Genomic DNA, 25,100 nt, shown 5'->3' with positions numbered 1-25,100 from the left:
AGAGCCACCGCCTCCCACCCTCACTCTTTCACTCCAAACCAAAGTCGAAGCCCTTCAAGAAATATTTCTGGTGTTGACTATGTGAGCAATAAATTGCATTCCATATCCATTGGTACCTGTGTGTCAGCGTAGGCACCCTGACATCCATACATTCCAGGAGGTGGGGGCGCTGGGGGATTGCCCAGCGTCCAGCAAGAAATGCTAAATGCCTAAATAAAACATATACCAGGCCAGGTGAGGTGGCTCTCACCTGTAATCCCAGCATTTTGGGAGGCTGAGCCAGGAAGATTGCCTGATACCGAAAGTTCAAGAGCAGCCAGGGCAACAGAGCACGACCCCATCTCTACAGAAATTTTAAAAAGTAGCCAGGCATGGTGGCATGCACCTGTAGTTCCAGCTGTTCAGGAGGCTGAGGTAGGAGAATGGCTTAAGCCCAGGAGTTCAAGGCTGCTGTGAGCCTTGATCATGCAACTGCACTCTAACCTGGGCAACAGAGCAAGATCCTACCAAAAAAAAAAAAAAAAGAGAGTTAGATAAGCCTCAAAAACATAATGTTGATTGGGAAAAAAAAGTTGTGACAGGATACTGTATGGTATCATTTGTGTAATAATCTGTTCTAGTTCTAGGGGTTCTGTTTTGCTTTAAAGTCTATTTTGTCTGCCATTAATCTTTCCTTCAGTGAGAATTTAAGTATCCTGCATCATCATTATATTTTCAACCCTTGTGTATACTGAGACTTTAGATGTGCTCCTTGTAATTGGCTAATTTTTAAAATGACTTTATTGGGTTTGTTTGTTTGTTTGTTTGGGGGTTTTTTTGTTTGTTTGTTTTTTCTGAGACAGGGTGTCACTCTGTCACCCAGGCTGGAGTGCAGTGGCAAGATCTTGGCTCACTGCAACCTCTGCCTCCTGGGTTCAAGCAATTCTCATGCCTCAGCCACCTGAGTAGCTGCGATTACAGGGATCCACCACCACGCCCGGCTAATTTTTGTATTTTTAGTAGAGACAGGGTTTCACCCTGTTGGCCAGGCTGGTCTCGAACTCCTGACATCAAGTGATCACCCACCTCAGCCTCCCAAAGTGCTGGGATTACAGGCGTGAGCCACCATTTTTGTTTTTCAACTGGAATATTTATTCACATTTAACTGTAATTTTGTATATAGATACATTTATTCCCACTATCATCCTATCAACACTTTTTCTCTTCATTTTTGCCTTTTGAGGGGATCTATTTCCTATCTTCTCATTCCATTGTTTTCCTCCACTAGTTAGGCAATTATAGACTATGTTCTTTTAGAAGTAACCCTAGAAATTTCAACATCCACAACTAACTTATTCAATGTTAACTTGGTCTATATATTTACCCTCCTCCCAAATGACACAGAACTTCAGATCACTTTAACCTTAATTACTCCCATGCCAGACGTATAAGCTATTGCTGTAATACATTTTTATTTTATTTATTTATATTTTTTTAAGACAGAGTCTCACTCTGTTGCCTAGGCTGGAGTGCAGTGGTGCAATCTCAGCTCACTGCAACTTCCACCTCCCAGGTTCAAGCGATTCTCCTGACTCAGCCTCCTGAGTAGCTGGGATTACAGGCACATGCCACTACACCCAGCTAATTTTTGTATTTTCACTAAAGACAGGGTTTCGCCATGTTGGCCAGACTGGTCTTGAACTCCTGACCTCAGGTGATCTGCCCACCTCAGCCTCCCAAACTGTTGGAATTACATTAACCCCAAAGCCCTTACTATTGTTGTACACAGGCGTGCTTGTCTGGGTTTACCCACATATTTATTATTTTCCTTATTCTTCCTTTCTTCTTATATGTCAGACTTTCAGCTGGGATCATTTTACTTTTATCTAAAATTCATTCTTAGATCATTGCTGTTCAGTAGAAGTATAACATGAGCTCATGTGTAACTTTAAGTTTTCTGGTAGCAAAATTTCAAAAAATTTTAAAGAAACAAGTGAAATCAATTTTTTGCATTGTCTAAGGTAAATTTATTTTACTGTTTTAAAACAAGCATGCATTTCCAGTGTCCAATATGACAAGGACAGGCACTTAAAATACACACTCAAAGTTAATTTTGAGTCAGGCAAAATTAATTTTAATAAAACAAAAATATCCCGTGACAAAAGCTTGACTCGATGTACTTTTTCTTAATTAAAACAAAAGTGTCTATGAATTATCTGTGCTCAAAGATTACTCTGTCATTGCTAACAAATTAGTATGCCTCAATTTCCAAGATAAAACAAGAAAGAGTTCTCTTGGGAAACTGTCATATTAACAGACAGCTGTGTGTGAACATAATGAATGCTGAATTCTGAAGGATTCAGGTCAACCTGACAACTGAGTTTCACTTATGCTAATCAATTTCATGTCCACTCTCTTTATAGGCTTTTAAGCTGTACTATTTACTGTACTGTTTATTATTATATGTCTCATGAGCAGTCCTCAGATTTTCAGAGGAACCTTTCTGACATCAGAGCTCCAGCTTTTAGCCCATTGGTGAGCTAGAGCTGGTTAGCATCAATGTGCATTGTTAAATATCAGGAAGTTTGTGAGTTCAACCATTGGTATTAGGTTGATGCAAAAGTCATTGTGGTTTCTGCTATTGAAAGTAATGGCAAAGACTGCAATGACTTTTGCAGCCACCTAAAATGGCTTGAAATTGGCCATGGTGGGAGTATTTCCCCCACGGAACCAGTGAACACTGCTAGTCAGGGCTTGTTTTTTGATTACACCACTGGCACCACTATTTTAAATCCCTCCCTATTTGCACTGCTGGTTTCCCATTTCAACTTTCTTTTTTTTTCTTTTTTTTTTTTTTTCTGAGACTTGGCTCTGTTGCCCAAGCTGGAGTGCAGTAGAGTGATCTCAGCTCACTGCAACCCCTGCCTCCTGGGCTCAAGCCAACCTCCTACTTCAGCCTCCCAAGTAGCTGGGACTACAAGCATGCACCAGCACACCCAGCTAATTTTTGTATTCTTTGTAGAGATGGGGTCTCACTATGTCGCCCAGGCTGTCCTCAAAACTCTTGAGCTCAGACGATCCTCCCACCTCGGCCTCCCAAAGTGCTAGGCTAACAGGCAGGAGCCGCCACTCCTGGCCAGTTTTTCTTTTTCAATATTATTTTGGCTATTTCGATATCTCACACTTTCTGATTTCAAAACTACTGGAATCAAAACAGTGTGGTACTGGCATCAGAACAGACGTACAGACCAATAGAACAGAATAGAGAGCCCAGAAATAAACCATATATGATCAACTGATTTTCAACAAGGGTGCCAAGACCATTCAATGGGGAAAAGACAATCTTTTTAACAAATGATGCTGAGAAAACTGGACATTCACAAGCAAAGAATGAAATTAGACCCTTACCTTACATCACATATAAAAATTAACTCCAAATGGATCAAAGACCTACATGTGTGAGCTTCAACTATAAAACCCTGAGAAAGAAACAGGGGCCAAAAGGAAGAAGTAACCCCAGTGTCCATCAATAGATGAAAGGATGAACAAAATGTGGTCTATACGTGCAATGGAATATTGGTTGGACATAAAAAAGAATAAAGTTCTGATACGTATTTTCAACATAGATGAACCTTAAAAACATGCTGAATGAAACACAGCAGACATACGAGGACACATATTATATAATTCCACTTATTTGGAATATCTAGAATAGGCAAATTCATAGAGACAGAAAAACAGGGGCTATGGTGATGGGAGAATGGGGCAGCATTGCTTACTAGGTACAAAGATTCTACTGAAGGTGAAAAAGATGTTTGGAAATAGTGGTTATGGTTGCACACATTGTGAATGTAATTTACGCCACTGAACTGTACACTTAAAAATTGTTGAAGTAGCCAGGCGCAGTGGCTTACACCTGTAATCCCAGCACTTTGGGAGGCCAAGCTGGGTGGATCACCTGAGGTCAGGAGTTCGAGACCAGCCTGAGCAACATGGTGAAACCCTGTCTCTACAAAAAAAACACAAAAATTAGCCGGGCGTAGTGTAATGCCAGCTACTCAGGAGACTGAGGCATGAGAATCGCTTGAACCCAGGAGGCAAAGGTTGCAGTGAACCAAGATTGCACCACTGCACTCCAGCCTGGGTGACAAAGCGAGACTGTCTCCAAAAAAAAAAAAAATTGTTAAAGTAACAAATTTTATGTTATAAATACATATATGTCATGCATGTATGTATATATATTCATAGAATCTTTATGTAAAAGCTTATCATTCTTTATTATTAATATTATTTATTTTGATGCTCAAATTCTCCCAGATCAGGCCAGTGGCAACTCTGCCAAACTGGTTCCTGCATCCTTTGGACATGCCTATATCATCTTTGAGGACTTCCTTATTTTCTTCTTTCCTTTTTTGCAGTTGTATGTATACATACACATACACACATATATCTATATAATGGTTCTTCAGGCTGTACAGGAGGCATATATAACATTTTATATATGTACATATATATACACTTAGATACATATATATGTACAGGAGGCATATATAATGTTATGTATTATATATACATATATGTGTGTATATATATAAAACATTTAATATATGTACATATATGTATAGATACATATATATGTACAAGAGGCATATATAATGTTATATATAATATACATGTACGTGTGTGTGTGTGTGTGTTTATTGCAAAAAAGGAAAGAAGACCATAAGGAAGTCGTCAAAGATAACACAGACATGTCAAAAGGACACAGGAACCAGTTTGGTGGAGTTGCCACTGGCCAGATATGGGAGAATCTGAGCTTCGAAATAAATAACATTTATAATAAAGAATGAGAAGCTTTTACATAAAGTAAGATTCTATGAATATACACTAAATGATATGGTTTAGATCTGTGTCCCTGCCCAAATCTCATGTGGAATTATAATCTCCAATGTCGGAGGTAGGGCCTGGTGGGAGGTGATTGGATCAAGGAGGTGCATTTCTTATTAATGGTTTAGTACCAGCCCCTTGGTGCTGTTCTTGTGATAGTGAGTAAGCTCTTGTTAGATCTGGATGTTTAAAAATATGGCACCTCTTCTCTCGCTCCCCCTCTCTTGCTCCTGCTCCTGCCATGTAAGACGTGCCTGCTCCCCCTTCACCTTCTACCATGATTGTAAGTTTCTTGAGGCCTCCCCAGAAGCCAGGAAGACGCCAGCATCATGCCTCCTGTACAGCCTGCAGAACCATGAAACAAGTAAACTTCTTTCCTTTATAAATGACCCAGTCTCAGACATTTCCTTATAGCAATGTGAGAATGGACTAATACGCTGATATAAATAAATAAACAGCAGAAATGCATCTAATGCACATAGAAAGAATGATGGAATTAGAAAGCCACCATGTGAGGGGCTTAACAGTAACAATTGATTCAGGCAGGAGCGATCAACAGCCTAAAATGAGTAAGGAAAAGTTTGAGTAACATAATACTTACAGAGCCTCTATGTACTCCCCAGAAGATACTTAATCATTAGAAAGAATGCAGTTACAGTGGTGTGTGTATGTGTGTGTGTGCGTACATGCACACAGGCACGTGTATGTACACAGTCATGCACAACATGCAATGTTTTAGTCAATGACAGGCCACATTTTTACTATAACTGCTATGTTTAGATATGTTTACATACATAAATACTTACCATTGTGTTACAGTTGCCTAAGCATTCGGTACAGTGCCATGCTCTACAGGTTTAGAGCCTTGGAGCCATAGGTTATACCATAGAGCCTAGGTGTGGAGTACTCTCTACCACCTAGGTTTGTATAAGTCCACTCTATGATGCTCTCACAATGATGAAATCTTCTAATGACAGATTCCTCAGAAGGCATCACTTTCATTAAGAGAAGGTATCCCTAGCCACCTACCCACTAAACTATATCCCTGCAAAACCCTAACCCCCGAGCCTTTGGGAAGACTGATTTGAGTGCTAGCTCCAATCTCCCACGTGGCCAGCCTCGCATTAATTAATTTAAGCAACACATGACTATATATCCATCAAGACAGGAAAAGAGAAAAGATAAAACAAATGTATTAGCCTGGCACAGTGGCTCACACCTGTAATCGCAGCACTTTGGGAGACTGAGGCAGCAAGATTGTATTTATTTATTTATTTATTTTGAGACACAGTCTCACTGTGTTGCCCCAGTCTGGAGTGCAGTGGTGCAATCTCAGCCCACTGCAGCCTCCACTTCCTGGTTTCAAGTGATTCTCCTGCCTCAGCCCCCTGAGTAGCTGGGATTACAGACATGTGCCACCATGCCCAGCTAATTTTTGTATTTTTAGTAAAGATGGGATTCCACTGTGTTGTCCAGGTTGGTCTCGAATTCCTGACCTCAAGTGATCCTCCCACCTCAGCCTCCCAGAGTGCTGGGATTACAGGCATGAGCCACCATGCCCAGCCATTATTATTATTATTATTTTTTTTTTTTTTTTTTGAGACAGAGTCTCGCTCTGTCACCCAGGCTGGAGTGCAGTGGCAGAATCTCAGCTCACTGTAACCTCCACCTCCTGGGTTCAAGTCATTCTCCTGCCTCCGCCTCCCAAGTAGCTGGGATTACAGGTGTCTGCCACCATGACCAGCTAATTTTTGTATTTTTAGTAGAGATGGGATTTCACCATGTTGTCTGGATAGGTCTTGAAGTCCTGACCTCAAGTGATCCTCCCACCTAGGTCTCCGGAAGTGCTGGGATTACAGGCATGAGGCACCATGCCCAGCCAAAAGTGTATTAAAAAAAAATTAGTTGGGTGTGGTGGCGTACACCGGTGATCCCAGCTACTCCAGTGGCTGAGCGGTAAAGCATATTGGAGATTTTTTTGTATTAATCTTACAACTTTTCTGTAAGTCTGAAATTATGCCAAAATGAAAAGTTCAAAATAAAAGATAAACTTCAAATAAAGACATTTTAGATAAACATAGACAACGAGATTTCAGGATCGGCAGACTTAGCCAACGAACATTTTAAAGTACCTATTTTAAGCAGAAAGAAAATGATTCCACATGGAATGTCAGAGATACAAGAAGGGGTGAAGAGGAAAGAAAGTGGTGATCAGGTTGTCAGTGTAAATGAATGCCAACTTCATAAAATACAGCCTGTCCTCAAATCACGTTGTTTCATTATAATGATGAGAAAAAATAATCACTTCCCAGCCAGAGCCACTGTCAGTGTGAGGTCTACACACTCTCCCCTTATCTGTGTGGGTTTTCTCCGGGTCCTCTGGTTTACTCCTGCATTCCAAAGATATGCATGTTAGGTTGACTGGCATGTGTACAATGTCCCAGTCTGAGTGAGTGTGAAACCACCTTTGCAAAGATGATGGCAGTGACAGAAGCCTAGCATGGCTGACTCCATCTTGCCTCCAGCCTCACAGGCTGGCTGTTCTCACTCATTCCTGGGCAGAAGCCAGGCTAACCGCGGGGGGAATTTATTTATAGTTTAACTTTAAAGCGAGGATGATAATAGCCCTTCCCAAAACTAAACCGCCTTTATAAAACTAATGAAAGACCACAATGTTAGGATTATGGGAGGATCCCAAATTCTGCTAAGATGTAGGCATACTTAAACAATAGCCAGCCATTGTTTTGTAGGTCACAAGATTCGTGCAAGATTTCACAAGATTTGAGTGACTTCCCCAGTTACTCCTATAGATAAGGTCACTGTTGTAGAACCTAAGGTTGGCCTTTCCAGATGCTTTTTGGACTTTCACATTTCTGACAACCCGCTGACTCACCCAGATGAGGACTCATGACTCAACTGGTTCTGTGGCCCCCACCCAGAGGTGGACTCAGCTCACAAGGACTGTTTGCCACACTCCTATTATTTCATCCCCAACCAATCAACATTCCCCATTCCTTAGCCCCCTGCCACCAAACTATCCATGAAAAACTCTAATCTCTGAGCCTTTGGGGAGACTGATTTGCGTGATAACTCCCATTCTCCTTGTGACTGGTCTTACGTTAATTAAATTCTTCCTTTACTGCAATACCATGGTCTCAGTGAACTGGTTTTGTCTGTGCAGGGGGCAGGAAAAACGCACAGGGTGATCACAAGTATGGGTGTCTGTGTGAGCATGCACCCCAGCAAGAGGGCATCTTGTCCCGGGTTGATTCCTACTTGTGTCCTGAGCTGCTGGGATAGGCTCCAGCCACCGAAACCCTGAACTGGAATAACTGGGTAAATATTATCTTACTTGTTTTTATTAATCTTTCTCAAATGTATGTATAGCTCACACTTATTTCCATGTTTAATATTAAGAGTATTTTGGTCTTTATTTAAAAGTTTTGTTATATTTTCGTGACCGGAAATATGCCATAGGAACTTAACTCTTGTTTAGATCAATTAGCCCATGGTAAAATTAGTTTCGTCATACGTCATTTCGCTAAAGATAGAAGTTTCCAAGAATCTGTTGAAGACGTTAAGTAGGGACTTACCATAATTATAAAAATGCCTCTGGGGGGATTTAAATATATATAAAGACAGACAGACGATAATAATAGCATGTAAGTCATAATGGGAAATAAATGAAGTTAATGTGCTGGAAGGTAGATATATTTGTTCAGGTGGAGAGTAAAGGATTTGACTAACATTATACTGTCATAAATTTTCAAATAATGTATAATTCTAGGGTAACCACTCTAGGAGAGTGGAGGAGGGTGATAAAAATCATTTTTTAAAATCCATTCAAAAGAAGTCAAGAGAAAAGAAAAAAAAAAAATCCAAAAGAAGAGAAGAAGGAAAATGAGACATAGGAATCTTCACTCTACAACTTCCCAGGTGATTCATTGGTATACTAACCCATCGTGATGAATTCATGAGATGTGCTGCAATTCTGTTGTTACTAATAATAGCTGTAACTGTAATAGATCCATGGCCCAATGCACCCCGCGAGTCAATACACAGAAACATCAGGTTGCAGCAGAGAAAAAGGTTTAATGGTAAGGTCACAAAATGAGGAGATGGGAGGAAACCTCAAATCCATCTCCCTGAAGAATTTGGGGTTAGAGTTTTGGAGCAGGCTAACGTGTGCAAATTGCTGATGGGTGAAAAAGTGCAGGGTGAAGTCCTGGGGCAGGGAGAGGAAGAATCTGTGTTCTCATGCTTATCCCAACCCTTTGTGAGGTCTTCAAACTGGTTTGCTAGAGTTTCAGGTCTGAAAAACATCATAAGCCATCCTTAAACAAAAGCCTCATGAGTCTAACGTCAGAGGTCCTGTCTATAGGAGCAATGGGGTGCCAATGATCAGGATCTGGCACCACATGATTTTCAGCTACAAGGAAGTGGGGCAAAGTGCAGCCTGATTGATGCTTAATTATAACTGTATTTCTGTCCATAACCAGACATGCAATTCCTGCCACCCCTGTGAGGATGGTTATATAGTTTGGCTCTGTGTCTCCACCCAAATCTCATGGCAAATTGTAATTCCCATGTGTTGAAGGTGGGACCTGGTGGGAGGTGACTGGATCATGGGGGTGGTTTCTAATGGTTTAGCACCATCTCCTAGTGCTGTGTTGTGATAGCATTCTCACGAGATCTGGTTGTTTAAAAGGGCATGGCAACTCCCCGCTCAAGATCACTCTCTCTCCTGCCTCCATGCGAAGAAGGTTCTTGCTTCCCGCTTGCCTCCTGCCATGATTGTAAGTTTCCTGAGGCCTCCCAGCTGTGCTTCCTGGTAAGCCAGCAGAACTGTGAGCCAATTAAACCTCTTTTCTTCATAAATTACCCAGTCTCAGGTAGTTCTTTACAGCAGTATAAGAATAGACTAATACAGATTGTTTCATTAATTTCTCAGAAATGTTACTAAATAATATCAGTCCATTTCAAGCCAATAGAAGAAGCTCCTGCCTTCAGATCCAAATCCATCTCATTCATAAACAGCATATCTTAATCTCTCTGTTTTTGAAATCTCCCTCTTACTCAATTAATTTCCCTGGCCCCTCTGATGTGAACACAGCAGAATGTCCACAAAGCATAGATTCAAGGTAATACTTCATTTCTCACCCAAAAACATACAAAAAATAAAAATAGTTTGCAGTGTGATTTATTGTGTCTTCTAATAATATGCAACATAACCAAAAAAAAACTCAACTAGTAGAATTATTAACAGAATGGCAATGTAATGTTATCCATTCCTTACACTTTTTTTTTTTTTTTTTTTTTGAGACAGGGTCTCACTCTGTCACCCAGGCTGCAGTGTAGTGGCACAATCACAGCTCACTGCAGCCTTCACCTCCCGGGCTCAAGTGATCCTCCCACCTCAGCCTCTCAAGTAGCTGGAACTACAGGTGTGTGCCACCATTCCTGGCTAATTTTTGTATTTTTTATAAAGACAGGGTTTCATCATGTTGCTCAGGCTGGTCTCAAACTCCTGGGCTCAAGCAATCTATCCGCCTCAGCCTCCCAAAGTTCTGGGATTACAGGCGTGAGCCACTGTACCCGGCCATTCCTTATACTTTAAGTGAAATCTTTTAGCTCATTGTAACAGCAAATTGAAGTTACCCCTTAAAAAAAAAACCACAAAACAGCTAAGATCACTTGCTGCCAATCCTGATGTTTGGCCTAGAATAGGTGATCAATTCCCACTTTAAAAGTACAGGCAAATAATTAATAAAGAAATTTAGAAAGTACAGGCTGTGTAATGAATTTAACTATGGCAAGACACCGACCTCGAGGGCAGTGTTATTGTAACTATTTTTAAGAATTACAACACAGAGCTCATTATGTGTCAGTCGCTTTTCAACTTACAAAATAGCTAACAATGGGTTTGACATTAACTTTATAATAAATTTAATCATCATCCCAACAGACAAGGATCTAATTTTACTGCATGTAAAAGGAAAATATACATTGCCTTTCTCCTAAAGACCTGATGAGTTATGAGTCTTACATTTAAATTAGTTTTAGAAAATCATGTCCCATTGCTCCCATACACTTGTGCCAGATGAAGTGAATAGCAAATTATTCCCCAAAGGACATGGACAGACACAGACAGACAGACACGCATAAACTCACACACACACTCCTTTACAGCCATGACAAATATAGCTACATTGTTAAAATGTCACCAATTTTTTTTTTTTTTTTTTTTTTGAGATGGAGTCTCTCGCTCTGTCACCCAAGCTGGAGTGCAGTGGCACGATCTTGGCTCACTGCAACCTCCGTCTCTTGGGTGCAAGTAATTCTCCTACTCAACCTCCCGAGTACCTGGGATTACAGGCGCCCGCCACCCCACCCAGCTAATTTTTGCATTTTTAGTAGAGACGAGGTTTCGCCACGTTGGCCAGGCTGGTCTCGAACTCCTGACCTTAGGTGATCGGCCTGCCTCGGCCTCCCAAAGTGCTGGGATTACAGGGGTGAGCCACTGCGCCCGGTCAATGCCACCAATCTTTTAAGGCTCCATCTTCAATGCTCTCTGGCCCACAATTTCTCAAACTGGATGCTTTCACTGATAAGTAAGTTTTCTGGCATTCTCCTTATTTTACATCTGGACCTTGAACTCCTGAGAACAGGAACCAGTTTTTACTTCACTTTGGGCCATGCCCTGCCTTCCCCACTGGCAGCAAAAAAGGAGATCCTCAACAAATTACTATCGGCGACTCTTTAAGCCAATGTGCCAATTCATCAAATTAGTTTGGTTTTTCTACCCAAACAGAACTCACACTTCTACAATATGTTTCTTCACTAAAAGAATAAAGAGCCAGTTAAGAGAATTCATTTATTTGGCCCTAAAAGCAGACACAAAGATCACTTAAACTGTTAAGAGAAATAAATCTACAGCCCAAAGCCTTGCTGTTCCTATTATAAGAGCTACAAACCTAAGCTGTCACCCTCAGTACCTGCCAAAACTTCCAACTGGGCCCTGATTTGTGAAGAGCAAAAGCCATACAGGGCGTCTTGTGTGGAAGTCACCAGGTCTTCCCTACTGCGGGGGAGAGATATCTGAGCCAACCATCCATGGCTGGGTGTTTAAATGATAAAGAAGAAAAAAAAAAAAAATAAGAACATTTTGAAAAAATCAAGTGACCAAAACTTGAGAGAATATTATGAGAATATCAAACACAATGGAGCTATTTGAAAAGAAAGTGGAAATCTGGAATAATGAAATCGGCAAGAAGAAAACACTAAGAGCAAAAATACATTTATACATAAGACAACTATTTTTCAAAATTCTTGCTCGGCTTTGGATGTTCTGTTTGCCTCCCAGCTACAAACACATTCTTCACACACGCTGGGAATGCTGCTAAAAACTAGTCAGCATTCAGAGGCTTAATCCACAGTCCCAGCGCTGTGCCTGTGGGCTTCATCGTCAGACAGCCATGTGTCCTCAGGAGAGGTTAGGGGTTGAAATGCAAATATGCAAACAACTGAGTTCTTGCCCTAAAATAGCTGGGAAAAGCACGATCCCTTACGCTATCTTTTAAAAACTGAAAAAGAAAAAAAAAAAAAAAAGCTTGCAATCTTAAGGATTTGTTTAAATACCTTACTATGTTGCAATTTTGAAGGAGAAAATGATGGAAAGGAAGAAACACACTTGTCCTGGGTAAAATCCATACTCTGGAGAAAAGGTTGACATACGTGTGACACTTGATTTACCAGACCCACTAAAGATGTATTGATTTGTCAATCACTGCCTCAGGCACTTGGTTTCCCCCAAGGGCGAATTAACAATTCCAGCCAACTGCTGTATTCTATTGTGAACTAAAATGAATGCAAGAATCTGTCCTGTCCCTGTGCACAACCTCCAATTACCAAACAAACAAACAGCAAAAAAAAATGTATCTCTCTGTTTGGGGAATCCTTAAAATTAAAAGTTATTTAGCAAAAGCAATACTGTATTAAATCATTGTCATTGGACCCGGGGCAGTGGCTCCCACCTGTAATCCCAGTACTTGGGGAGGCTGAAGCGCTGGTCCACCTGAGGTCAAGAGTTCGAGACCAGTCAAGCCAGCCAGGCAAAACCCTATCTCTACTAAAAATCCAAAAATTAGCTGGGCATGGTGGCGGGTGCCTGTAATCCCAGCTGCTCGGGAGGCTGAGGCAGGAGAACTGCTTGAACCCAGGAGGCAGAGGTTGCAGTAAGCTGAAATTGTGCCACTGCACTCCAGCCTGGGCAACAAAGCAAGACTCCATCTGAAGAAAAAAAAAAAAAAATTGGGAGGGTAGCATTAGGAGATATACCTAATGTAAATGACGAGTTAATGGGTGCAGCACACCAACATGACACATGTATACATATGTAACAAACCTGCACGTTGTGCACATGTACCCTAGAACTTAAAGTATAATAAAAAATTAAAAAATAAAAAATAAAAATAAACAAAAAAGAAATAGCAAAAATAAATAATAGAGGGGAAAAAAATGTCTTTGATGCCAATAGGCATTTTTAAAAGATGGCTTTAACAAGCTCTAAAGGAGATACAGGAATCGCAGAAATGTGATTTCATAACATGGGTAGGAACATGATCTTTTAAGTTAAACTACCAAGATTGAGTGTAGCCTCCACCACTGACGAGATGTGTTATCTTGGGCTTCTTTAAGCCTCAGTTTCGCCATCCATAAAATGAGGAGATACACGTGTCCTTAGGAAAATGAGTAGTGAGGATGAATAGAATGCATCCAGCCTAGCCTCTGACATGCGATCAGCCTTCCATCTGGCAGCTCCATTCCCATTACTGTCACTCTAAAATCATATGAAGTATAACACTATAGAAGGCCACACAGACAGGCTCCAGGGCTGAAACAGTTCACAGAGTATGACAAAGCACCTTTAACACTTTCGCAAGGGTCCTTCAGTGTCAACTAAGTGACAGCTTAAAGAGATGTACTCATTAACTCATATATGGATTAAGCTTTCTTTCATATTACCCACGAATCAGAAAATCTAAATCTATCAGAAGATTCTAAAGCAAATATGAGTAAACTATAGCCCGGGTGTCAAATCTGTTCTACCACCTATTTTTGTAAATAAAATGTTATTGAAAGTGTAGGGGCAGAAAAGGGGTAATCCCCTATAACAAAAGGCAGGTTAACAAGAGAAAAGTATAGCAAATTTATTACATGCACACTTACGCAGGGATGTCACAGAAAATATGAAAACTCAAAGAAGAGCCCAATGAGTGATTGTAATTATTATCATCATTTTTAGACAGGATCTCACTCTATTGCCCAGGCTGGAGTGTAGTGGCGCCATCTATGCTCACTGCAGCCTTGATCCCCTGGACTCCAGTGACCCTCCTCCCACCTCAGCCTCCAGAGTAGCTGGGACTACAGGCCTGTGCCACCACGCCTGGTTAATTTTTGTTGTTGTCGTTGCAGAGATGGAGTTTTGCCATGTTGCCAAGGCTGGTCTTAAACTCCTGAGCTCAAGCGATCCACCTGCCTTGACCTCCCAAAGGCAGTAAAGCCACAGTTGTACAGGCGTAAAGCCACAGTTGAACAGGCGTAAAGCCACAGTTGAACAGGCGTAAAGCCACAGTTGAGTGGAAGTTTACACTATCCTGAGGCTACAGAAAGAATAACAGGCTTGGGGCTTCCAGAAGAGGGTAGCACACAGGTTATGGGAGAAGGAAGGAAAACTTGTGGATGTGGTCTTGTCATGCAGATGAAGCGTCACAGGTAGCAGCTCTCAGAAAGAACAGAAGTGGACTGTGGCAAAGTTTCTCTGACAGATCTTAAAAGGTGTTAGGCTGTCAGTCTCTCTTTCCTGTGAGCTCATCTTTCCTAGATATGGAGAAAGGGGTGCTCAGAGAAAGCCTGGCTGCTTATTTCACTAATGTAGATTTTCTCTACAGATGCAAATCTCCTCCACCAAAGACAGCTTTTCAGGGCTATTCTTGTCTACAGTTTCTCTGAATAATCATCTCAAAATATGCCAAAGAAGTCTATTTTTGGGGTGAAATATTCCGGTTTCCTTCAGAACACATTCCTATATTGTTTATGGCTGTTTGGATCCTACAAAGACAGAGTTGAGTCGCTGTGACCGAAGCCATATGGCCCACTGTTCTCCCCACAGTGAGTGGTGAGGGATAGTGAGGGATGGTGAGGGACAGGAGGCCTTATGCAGATCTCAGGAGAAACTGGAAAAAGGGTTGAGTCTTACCACTTTCTAACTGACAGTTCCCTGGGATGAGAACACAGCAACGCCCTGCAGGGCCACCGCGAGGGAGCACCAGAGACGGGCAGCAGGGAAGGAAAGGATTAGGCAGGAGAAGCAGGTTTAGGATTGGCCAATTTGTGTGATTTCAGCAGGCTCTGGGGCTTAGGGGCTGTCCCTATCAGGTATCAGATACCTGGTTCTGGGCAATTAGGGCAGGTGTATAGTGGCCTAAAGCATGAGCTGCGAGGCGATTTGGGATGTAGACTTTGTTTGTTTGTTTGTTTGTTTGTGACAGGATCTCCCTCTATCACCAAGGCTGGAACACAGTGGCACAATCTCGGCTCCCTGTAACCTCAACCTTCCAGGATCAGGTGATCCTCCCACCTCAGCTTCCCAAGTAGTTGGGACTACAGGCATACACCATCACACTCAGCTAATTTCTTTGTATTTTTTGTGGAGACAGGGTTTTGCCATGTTGCCCAGGCTGGTCTTGACCTCCTAGCTCAAGCAGTCTGCCTGCCTCAGCCTCCCAAAGTGCCAGGATTACAGGCGTGAGCCACGGTGCCCAGCCAAGAAGTATGACTTAACCAGCTGCCTAAGAAGGGGACGACCAGCCTCTAGCCAGGGCCTCAAAACTGTGTCAAGGCAGCATTTTAAAAAATATATATTTCACCTGCAAAGCCAAAATTATTTACTATTTGCTGATCCATGGTCCAAAAACGAAGTCTAGATGTCTAGTTTCAGTTGGAAGTCACAACCCACATCTTAAATGTGCTTTCCACAAATGTTTATGGAGATAATTCAGGGAATGTAAAATAGGTTAAATTTTCCCACATTGAGAATGAATGAAATATGTCCTAGAAGTCATGGGGTCAGTTCTCAGCCCCACTCTCAGTCCTGCAAACCACGGCAAGCCCCATAACTCAGTGGCAGCTCACGACAGGCCAGGGTTGAGCAGAGTCAATACTGTGGCTGTCACCACAGCAATGGAGCCCAGTGGTCTGAAGTCAGACAAGCCCATGTTCAAATTTTAGTTCTACCACTTATCGACAGCATGATCTTGGGCAAGTTACCTATATTGGTTATCTGCTGATGCATAACACACTATGTCAAAATCTAGCAGCTTAAATAATTATCATTTATCACCTCCTACAATGTCTAAGGATCAGGAATCCTGGGGCAGCTTAGTTGGGTGGCTTGGGCTCAGAGTCTCTCCAAAGGTTGTAGTCAAGGTGCCAGCCAGGGTACCACCATCTAAAGGCTCAAATGGTGTTAAAGAATCCACTTCCAAGCTCATGCATGGGTAGTTGGCAGGTGATAGGGTTTGGCTGTGTCCCCACCCAACTCTCATCTTGAATTGTAGCTCCCATAATCCCCACGTGTTGTGGGAGGGACCAAGTGGGAGGTAATTGAATCATGGGGGTGGGTCTTTCCCATGCTCTTCTCATAGTGGTGAATAAGTCACACGAGATCTGATGGTTTTATAAACAGGCGTTCGCCTGCACAAACTCTCTCTTGCCTGCCACCATGTAAGACACGCCTTGCTTCCCCTTTGCCCTCTGCCATGATTGTGAGGCCTCCCCAGCCATGTGAAACTGTGAGTCAATTAAACTGCTTTCCTTTATAAATTACCCAGTCTTGCGTATGTCTTTATTAGCAGCATGAGAACAGACTAATACAACAGGTCTCAATGCCTCACTGGCTGTTAGGCAGAGGTCTCTGTTTCTTATCCCATGGGTGTCTCCATGGGTCTCTCCATGGGCTGCTTGAGTATCCTCTCAATATGGCAGCTGACATTCCATAAGACAAGTGATCTGAGGGAGAGAGAGAGAGAACACGCAAGACAAGACAGTGCTCAAGAAGGAAGCCAGTCTTTTATGCCTAATCTCAGAAGAAGGACAGCCTCACTTCTGTTGTATGTTATTGATCCCACAGGTTAACCCTGGTACAAGATGGGAGGGGACTACATGAGTATGGGAGTACCAGGAGGTGGGGATCATTGAAGGGGACTGGCTGTGCATTACCTTTATTTAAACTTCAGGTCAGGCTGGGTGCAGTGGCTCAGGTCTGTAATCCCAGCACTTTGGGAGGTCAAGGCAGGCAGATTGCTTGAGCCTAGGAGTTTGAGACCAGCCTGGGCAACATCTTGAGACCCTGTCCCAGAAAAAGAAAAAAAAGCTTTAGGTCTACCATCTATGAAGTTAGAATGATAATGATAATAGTACCTGGTTTATAAGGTTTAAATGAGAAAGTGCCTGTCAAGCCCTCTGACAGGGCTTGGCACTCAGTGAAGGATTCCATAAATGCTTGCAATTGTTATCTACCTCACTGTGGCTACTCCTGCCACTACCACTTCCATAATAATAACAAAAGGGTAAGAGGAACCCTTCAACATCACAGGGAAATTCCCTGTCCTTGGCCACTTCCGGGTGAGCTCTCTTTCCGCTTTACAACGGCAACTGTAACTGTCTGGAAAAAATAAACCTCCAACAAATTCAAACTAGTCTCTTTTTCTCTCACCTTGACCTAAAATCTTTGAAACAGACACCCACATAACTCCTCTAGAAAGGCAAACCCAAAAATTGTCAGAGTAAAAAATTCAATGACTTAAGATAAAGGGGATTATCTCCTTAGAAAGAAACTCATTTAAGAAATTGTAGCGACTTCAGACATATCCATTTCAATATTCAAGGACATCACTCATTCAACAAATATTTACTGAGCATGTGTTATATACCAGGCATGGCTCTAGGAGCTGTATAAACAACCTGGAATTTAACAGATGAAATCTCTGCCCTTAGAAAACTTGCAGGCTAGTGGGAAATAAACAAAAAAAAATAGATTTAAAAAAAAATGAAAAATAGAGTATGTTAGCTGGTACTGAGTTAGAAGCTGGTAATGAGTTAGATAAAAAGTAAATAAAGGCCGGGCAGGAGGCTCACTCCTGTAATCCCAGCACTTTGAGGGGCCAAGGCGGGTAGATTGCTTGAGCTCAGGAGCTGGAGACCAGCCTGGGCAATATGGTGAAATCCTGTCTCTACAAATACATAAATAAACTCATTAAGTAATTAATTAAAGATGGGAAGTGGATAGGATGATGTTAAAATTATCAATAGAGGATCAAAAAAAGTTTCACTGTCATTTGCACAAAATCCAAAAGGAGGTGACAAGATGAACCATGAGGATATGTCCCGAAAGGGTCACATGCTTGGCCTTCAAAGAGCAAGGAGGCCAGTGTATCTGGAGTCCAATAAGGCTAGGGTAGAAATGGTAGCAGAGAAAGTTAGAGAAGTAAATTGGGGGATGCAGAATCAAGTGCAGCCTTGTAGGCTGTTGTAAGGACTTGGACTGCGTCCTTACAACAAAGAGGCGCCATTGGGTTTTGAGCAGCAATGTAACATACTGTGATTTACATTCTAAAAGCATTACTCTTAGACTACTAAGGGGAGTGAGGACAGAGGCAGAGAGAGCCATCAGGAGGCCATTATGAAAATCCAAGTGAGGAATCATGGCAGCTTGAAAAGGATGGCAAGATGGAAGTGGTGAACACCAGTCAGATTCTAGATTTGAGTGGCAGAGTCCAGAGTCTGTTAATGAAGTCTATGTGAGCTGTGTGGTAAAGAGAAGAGTCGCGAATAGCTTCGAATTTTTTGTTTGTTTGCTGGTTTGTTTTTTGAGACAGTCTTGCTCTTTCTCCCAGGCTGCAGTGCAATGGCATAATTATGGCTTGCTGCAGCCTCGACCTCCCTGGCTCAAGTCCTCCCACCTTGACCTCCCAAGTAGCTGAGACTACAGGCGTGTGCCACCACGCCTGGCTAATTTTTAGTTTTTGTATTTTTTATAGAGACAGAGCTTCACTGTGCTGCCCAGGCTGATACAGAACTCCTGGGCTCAAGCCATCCTCTCACCTCAGCCTCCCAAAGTGCTGGAGTTGCAGATATGAGCCGCCACACCCGGCGCTTTGAAGTTTTTGACCTGAGCAACTGAAAGAATGTAGTTACCATGTACAGAGGTATAAAGAGGCATGGAAAGAGCAGTGTGGTGGCATCAGGAGTACAGTGTGGGACATACTGAGTTTGAGATAACTGTGGGATATCCAAGTGGGATGTAAGGAGACAAGTGATCGACAAGCCTGGAGCTCAGGGGAGAAGTCTGAACAGGGGATATAAAGCTGAAGTTTCTATGATTTGAGAAGATATTTCCATCATTAGAAATGATAGTTAAGGCCAGGCGCGGTGGCTCAAGCCTGTAATCCCAGCACTTTGGGAGGCCGAGACGGGCAGATCACGAGGTCAGGAGATTGAGACCATCCTGGCTAACACAGTGAAACCCCGTCTCTACTAAAAAATACAAAAAACTAGCCGGGCAAGGAGGCGGGCGCCTGTAGTCCCAGCTACTTGGGAGGCTGAGGCAGGAGAATGGCATAAACCCAGGAGGCGGCGCTTGCAGTGAGCTGAGATCTGGCCACTGCGCTCCAGCCCGGGCAACAGAGCGAGACTCCGTCTCAAAAAAAAAAAAGAGAAATGATAGTTAAAGTCTCGAGGCTAGGTATGATCACCAAAGGAGTGAGTGCAGACAGAGAAAAGACCTAAGGTCTAAGCCCTGGGGCACTCCAGCAGTTAGAATTGGGGGAAAGATGGCCAGGCATGGTGGCTCACGCCTGTAATCCCAACACTTTGAGAGGTCAGGGTGGGCAGATCACTTGAGGTCAGGAGTTCAAGACCAGCCTGGCCAACATGGTGAAACCCAGTCTCTACTGAAAAATACAAAATATTAGCTGAGCGTGGTGACACGTGCCTGTAATCCCAGCTACTTGGGAGGTTGAGGCAGGAGGATCACTTGAACCTGGGAGGCGAAGGTCACAGTGAGCCCATATCATGCCACTGCCCTCCAGCCTGGGTGACAGAGTGAGACTCCATCTAAAATAAATAAATAAATAAACAAATAAATAAATAAATAAAAATATAGTTGAGGGGAATAAAGAGAAAACAGCAAAGGACTCTGAGGAGTGACCAGTAAAGTCAAAGGAAACCCAGGAGAGTGGCCTGTGTAAAGCCAAGTGGAGGGAGTGACAAGCTTCGTCCAATGCTATTGGAGTGTCAAGTACTATAAGCAAGTGAACTGAACACTGGGTTCAGGTGCAGGGAGGTCACTGATGACCTTGACATGAGAGGTATTGGAGGAGTGGTGGAGGTGATGCCCCACTGGAATGGGAGGAGAACTGGAGACAGTGAAGATGGTTAACTCAAGGATTTGGGCCATAAACAAAGCAGAAAAATGGATGGTAATTGGAGAATATGGTGCAATGAAAGGAATTCACTCATCATCCATGTAAGCTAATGGGAATATTCCAGTAGAGAAGGAAATATCGGTTGATGGTGCAGGAAAGAAAAGAGGGAATTGCTTCAGTAGGTCCTCGAGAAGGCAAGAGGGGAAAGGATCTGGTGCCTGGTCAGGGGCGGCCTCAGACAGGAGCCAGAAAGTCCATCTAGGGCACAAAGGCAGGAACGTGGGTAGATGTGTCCCACCATGCTCCGGCCCTCCCCGCTGCACTGCTGATCAGGCAGGTTGTAATTACCGCTCTGTGTGTCTGCATGTGTCTCCAAGACCTATGAGAGAGAAAGACCATGTAGGTCAACATCGCACCTTCAATGCCCAGGACAAAGCCTGGTGCAGAGCAAGCACTCAACAAGTATAGTGAACGGCTCCATGCAAAACGAGACAATATCCATTTTACCTGGCAGACATTAAAAAATGATAAAAGTAGAAATTGTAATGCAATGTGGCAATGGCACAAGACAAGACAGACAGATCAATGGAACAGAATTTAAAAACTAAAAAATGCCGGGTGCAGTGGCTCACGCCTGTAATCCCAGCACTTTGGGAGGCCAAGGTGGGTGGATCACTTGAGGTCAGGAGTTCAAGACCAGCCTGGCCAACATGGTGAAACCCTGTCTCTACTAAAAATACAAAAAGTAGCTGGGCATGGTGGCACATACCTGTAATCCCAGCTACACGGGAGGCTAAGGGAGGAGAATCACTTGGACCCAGGAGGTGGAGGTTGCAGTGAGCCGAGATCACACCACTGCACTCCAGCCTGAGATACAGAGTGAGACTGTCTCAAAAAAAATAAAAAATAAAAAATAAAAAACAGGCCCAGCACAGTGGCTCACGCCTATAATCCCAACACTTTGGGAAGCTGAGGTAGGAGGACTGCTTGGGCCCAGAAGGTGGAGGCTGCAGTGAGCCATGATTATGCCACTGCATTCCACCCTGGGCGACAGAGTAACACCCTGTCAATAAGCAGTAATGGCATAAAATGCTTAATAAATGCTGTCAATACAACCTGATACAATAATACAAATATTCAGGAAAAATAACGTTTGCTATGTCATACCACATGCAAAAATGAACCACCAGCCAGGCGTGGTGGCTCACGCCTGTAATCCCAGCAATTTGGGAGGCCGAGGATCACTTAAGGGCAAGAGTTCAAGACCAGCCTGGCCAACGAGGTGCAACCCCACCCCCAACCCATCTCTACTAAAAATACAAAAATTAGCTGGATGTGGTGGTGGGTGCCTATAATCCCAGCTACAAAGTGCTGGGATTACAGGCATGAGCAACTGCGCCCAACCAGAAAGCGGTTTCTTGAGATGGAATCTGCTCCTGATGAAGATGCTATGAACATTGTTGAAATGACGGCAAAGGATTTCAAATATTCTATAAACATAGTTGATAAAAAGGTGGTAGGGTTTGAGAGGATCAACTCCAATTTTGCAAGAAGTTCTATATGCAATGCTATCACACAGCATTGCATGCTACAGAGAAATCTTTTGTGAAGAAGTCCATCGATGTGGCAAATTTTGTTGTCTTATTTTAAGAAATTGTCACACTAGCCTTGCGACAACTGCCCTGATCAGTCAGCAACCATCAATCTGAAGGCACGACCCTCCACCAGCAAAAAGATTGTGACTCACAGAAGCCTCAGATAGATCGTTAGCACTTTCTAGCAATAAAGTATTTTTACTTATTTTTTAATCATGCCATATTAATTTTAATTACATACAAAGATCTAACATGCCACCCACAGACCATTTCACCCACTGCTCTGTTTGGCTGCAGTCTCTTGTCTCTCGCTTCAGCAATGGTGAAGCGGACACCCTTTCCTCGGGGAAGAGAAATCCATGGTTTGTTGCCCTTGTCAATAACAAAAATGATGGAAAAGCTGTTGCTGTTGGCATCTTTCACGTAAATCATGTCAAAAGATCCAGGGTGCCTCTCTCTGTTGGTGATCACACCAATTCTTCCCCATTTAGCACCTCCAGTCACCAAACACAGGTTACCACTGTCGAACTTCAAAGCAGTGATCTTGCCAGTCTCCAAATCAATCTGAATGGTGTCATTCACCTTAATGAGGGAATCAGGGTGGCGGATGGTGTGAATATCGTGAATCACCAGGTGAGGGATTTCTTTTGCGCGCACAAAGATTTTTCTCATTTTGCACAACTTGTACTTGACTTCCTCAGGTGTAATATGATGTAGAGCAAAGCGACGATTGATGCCATAGATCAGACAGAAATCCTCTCCCATCTTGTCAATGCTGATGACATCCATAATCCAGTAGGGTAGGTTATATCAGTTCGAATCTTGCCATCTACCTTAATGAACCACTGCATGCAAATCTTCTTTACTTTGTCTCCTATCAGGGCGTACTTAAGTCTGTTCCTTAGGAAAATATGAGGGAGACACTCTCTCAGCTTGTGGGGACCAGTGGAGGGACGAGCAGCAAACACACCAGTCAATTTATCTAGCATCCAATGCTGTGGAGCTGCTACCCGCTTCAGATGCTGCTTGGGACCGAAAGCCACAGCTGTAATAGGCACAGAAAGAGGACCTCCCATCTTCTAGTGCACATAGACACTGGGAACCAATAAAGTATTTGTACATCAAGGTATGTGGGCCAGGCGTGGTAGCTCACGTCTGTAATCCCAGCACTTTGGGAGGCCAAGACGGGTGGATTACTTGAGGCCAGGAGTTTGAAACCAGCCTGGCCAACAAGGCGAAACCCCGTCTCCACTAAAAATACAAAAATTAGCCAGGCGTGGTAGTGCACACCTGTAGTCCCAGCTACCCCGGAGGCTAAGGGTGGAAAATTGCTTGAATCCAGGAGGCAGAGGTTGCAGTGAGCCAAAATCACACCACTGCCCTCCAGCCTGGGTGACAGAGAGAGACTCCATCACAAAAAAAAAAAAAAAAAAAAAAAAAGAATAAATATATGAAAGAACGTTTAGCTATTGTATTAGTCTATTCTCCTACTGTTATAAAGAAATACCTAAGACTGGGTAATTTATAAAGAAAAGGGGTTTCATTGGCTCACGGTTCTGCAGGCTGTACAGGAAGCATAGCAGCCTCTGCTTCTGGGGAGGCCTCAGGGAGCTTCCAGTCATGGCAGAAGGCAAAGGGGGATGGAGGCGTCTCACATGGTGGCAACAGGAGCAAGAGTGAGGCTGGGGAGGTGCCACACACTTTAAACAACAGGATCTCTCCAGAACTCACTATCATGAGGACAGTATCAAGAGGAAACCCATCCACATGAGCCAATCACCTCCTACCAAGGCCCCACCTTGAACACTCATGATTACAATTCGACATGAGATTTGGGTGGTGACACAGATCCAAACCATATCAGCTATAGTAATAATAAAATTGCAAATTCAAATAACTTGACTCCAGTCTTGCAATGCCCCCTTCTCAATTAGGCTTGCCTTGATTTCTCTAATTAAAACTGCAACCCTTGGCCAGGCACAGGGGCTCACACCTATAATCCCGGCATTTGGGTAGGCCAAGGCGGGAGGATCGCTTGAACCCAGGAGTTCAAGACCAGCCTGGGCAACATGGTGAAACCCTGTCTCTACAAAAAAAAAATACAATAATAATAATAATAATAATAAATAGCTGGGCTTGGTGTCATGGGCCTATAGTCCCAGCTACTTGGGAGGCTAAGGCAGGAGGATCACTCGAGCCTGGGAGGTGAAGGTTGCAGTGAGCTGAGATCATGCCACTGCACTCCAGCCTGGGTGACCGAGCAAGACCCCTCAAAGAGAAAAACATACAAATGAAAACTGCAATCCTTGGCCAGGTATAGTATCTCACACCATTAACCCCAGTATTTTGGGTGACTGAGGTAGGAAGATTGCTTGAGTCTAGGAGTTTGAGACCAGCCTGGGCAACATAGGGAGATGTCACCTCTACAATACATTTAAAATAAAAAAACTACAATCTTCTTCACTCCCTGCTCCTTTAACTTGCTCTGTTTTTTCTTAACTATAGCACTTTTTGCTTTCTAATGTACTAAAGGATTTACTTATTTATAACATGTATCGTGTATGTACATGTCCTCCACTCAAATATAGGTTTCATGAGATCAGAGGTTGTTTTTTTCAGTAATCTATCTCAAGCACTGAGAATATGCCTAGTACATGGTTAGCAACCAATATCTATGTGTTGAATGAACGCAGCAGATTGACAACATAATACCCACAGTAGGCAAGAGTATGAACAGTCAGACTCATGTACTGTTAACAAGAGGGTAAACTGATTAAATGAACTATATACATTCATACTCGAAAATACTAAACAACCATTGAAAGTGATGTTGTGCAGTTTGGCAAAATACAGTTACACTCTGTTCCCCAGGCTGGAGTGCAGTGCCGCAATCACCGCTCCCCACCGTTTGGACCTCTAGGCTCAGGTGATCCTCTCACGTCAGCCTCCTGAATAGCTGGGACTACAGGTGCAAGCCACCATGCAATGTTAATTGTTTTCATTTTTTTGTAGAGATGGGGCCTCGCTAGGTGCCCAGGCTGGTCTTGAATTTAGAACTTTTTAGTAAAGTTCCCATGATATTATCATGGGAATAATACACATTATAAAATAGCATGTACAGTCTGTTTCCAAGGAAAAAGTGCATACAATAAAA

At 42.9% G+C, this 25,100-nt stretch overlaps 1 pseudogene; it reads right to left on the bottom strand.

Moving 5' to 3' along the window:
• LOC112611987 overlaps nucleotides 1–22,983 on the bottom strand; it is a 50,141-nt pseudogene extending 27,158 nt beyond the window's left edge.
• Between the last annotated feature and the right edge of the window lie 2,117 nt (nucleotides 22,984–25,100).

The sequence above is a fragment of the Theropithecus gelada genome, chromosome 19 (genome assembly GCF_003255815.1).
Source record: "Theropithecus gelada isolate Dixy chromosome 19, Tgel_1.0, whole genome shotgun sequence".
Taxonomy (NCBI): Eukaryota; Metazoa; Chordata; class Mammalia; order Primates; family Cercopithecidae; genus Theropithecus; species Theropithecus gelada.
Note: the sequence above shows the minus strand (reverse complement) of the source record. Positions and strands in the feature narration are given on the sequence as shown.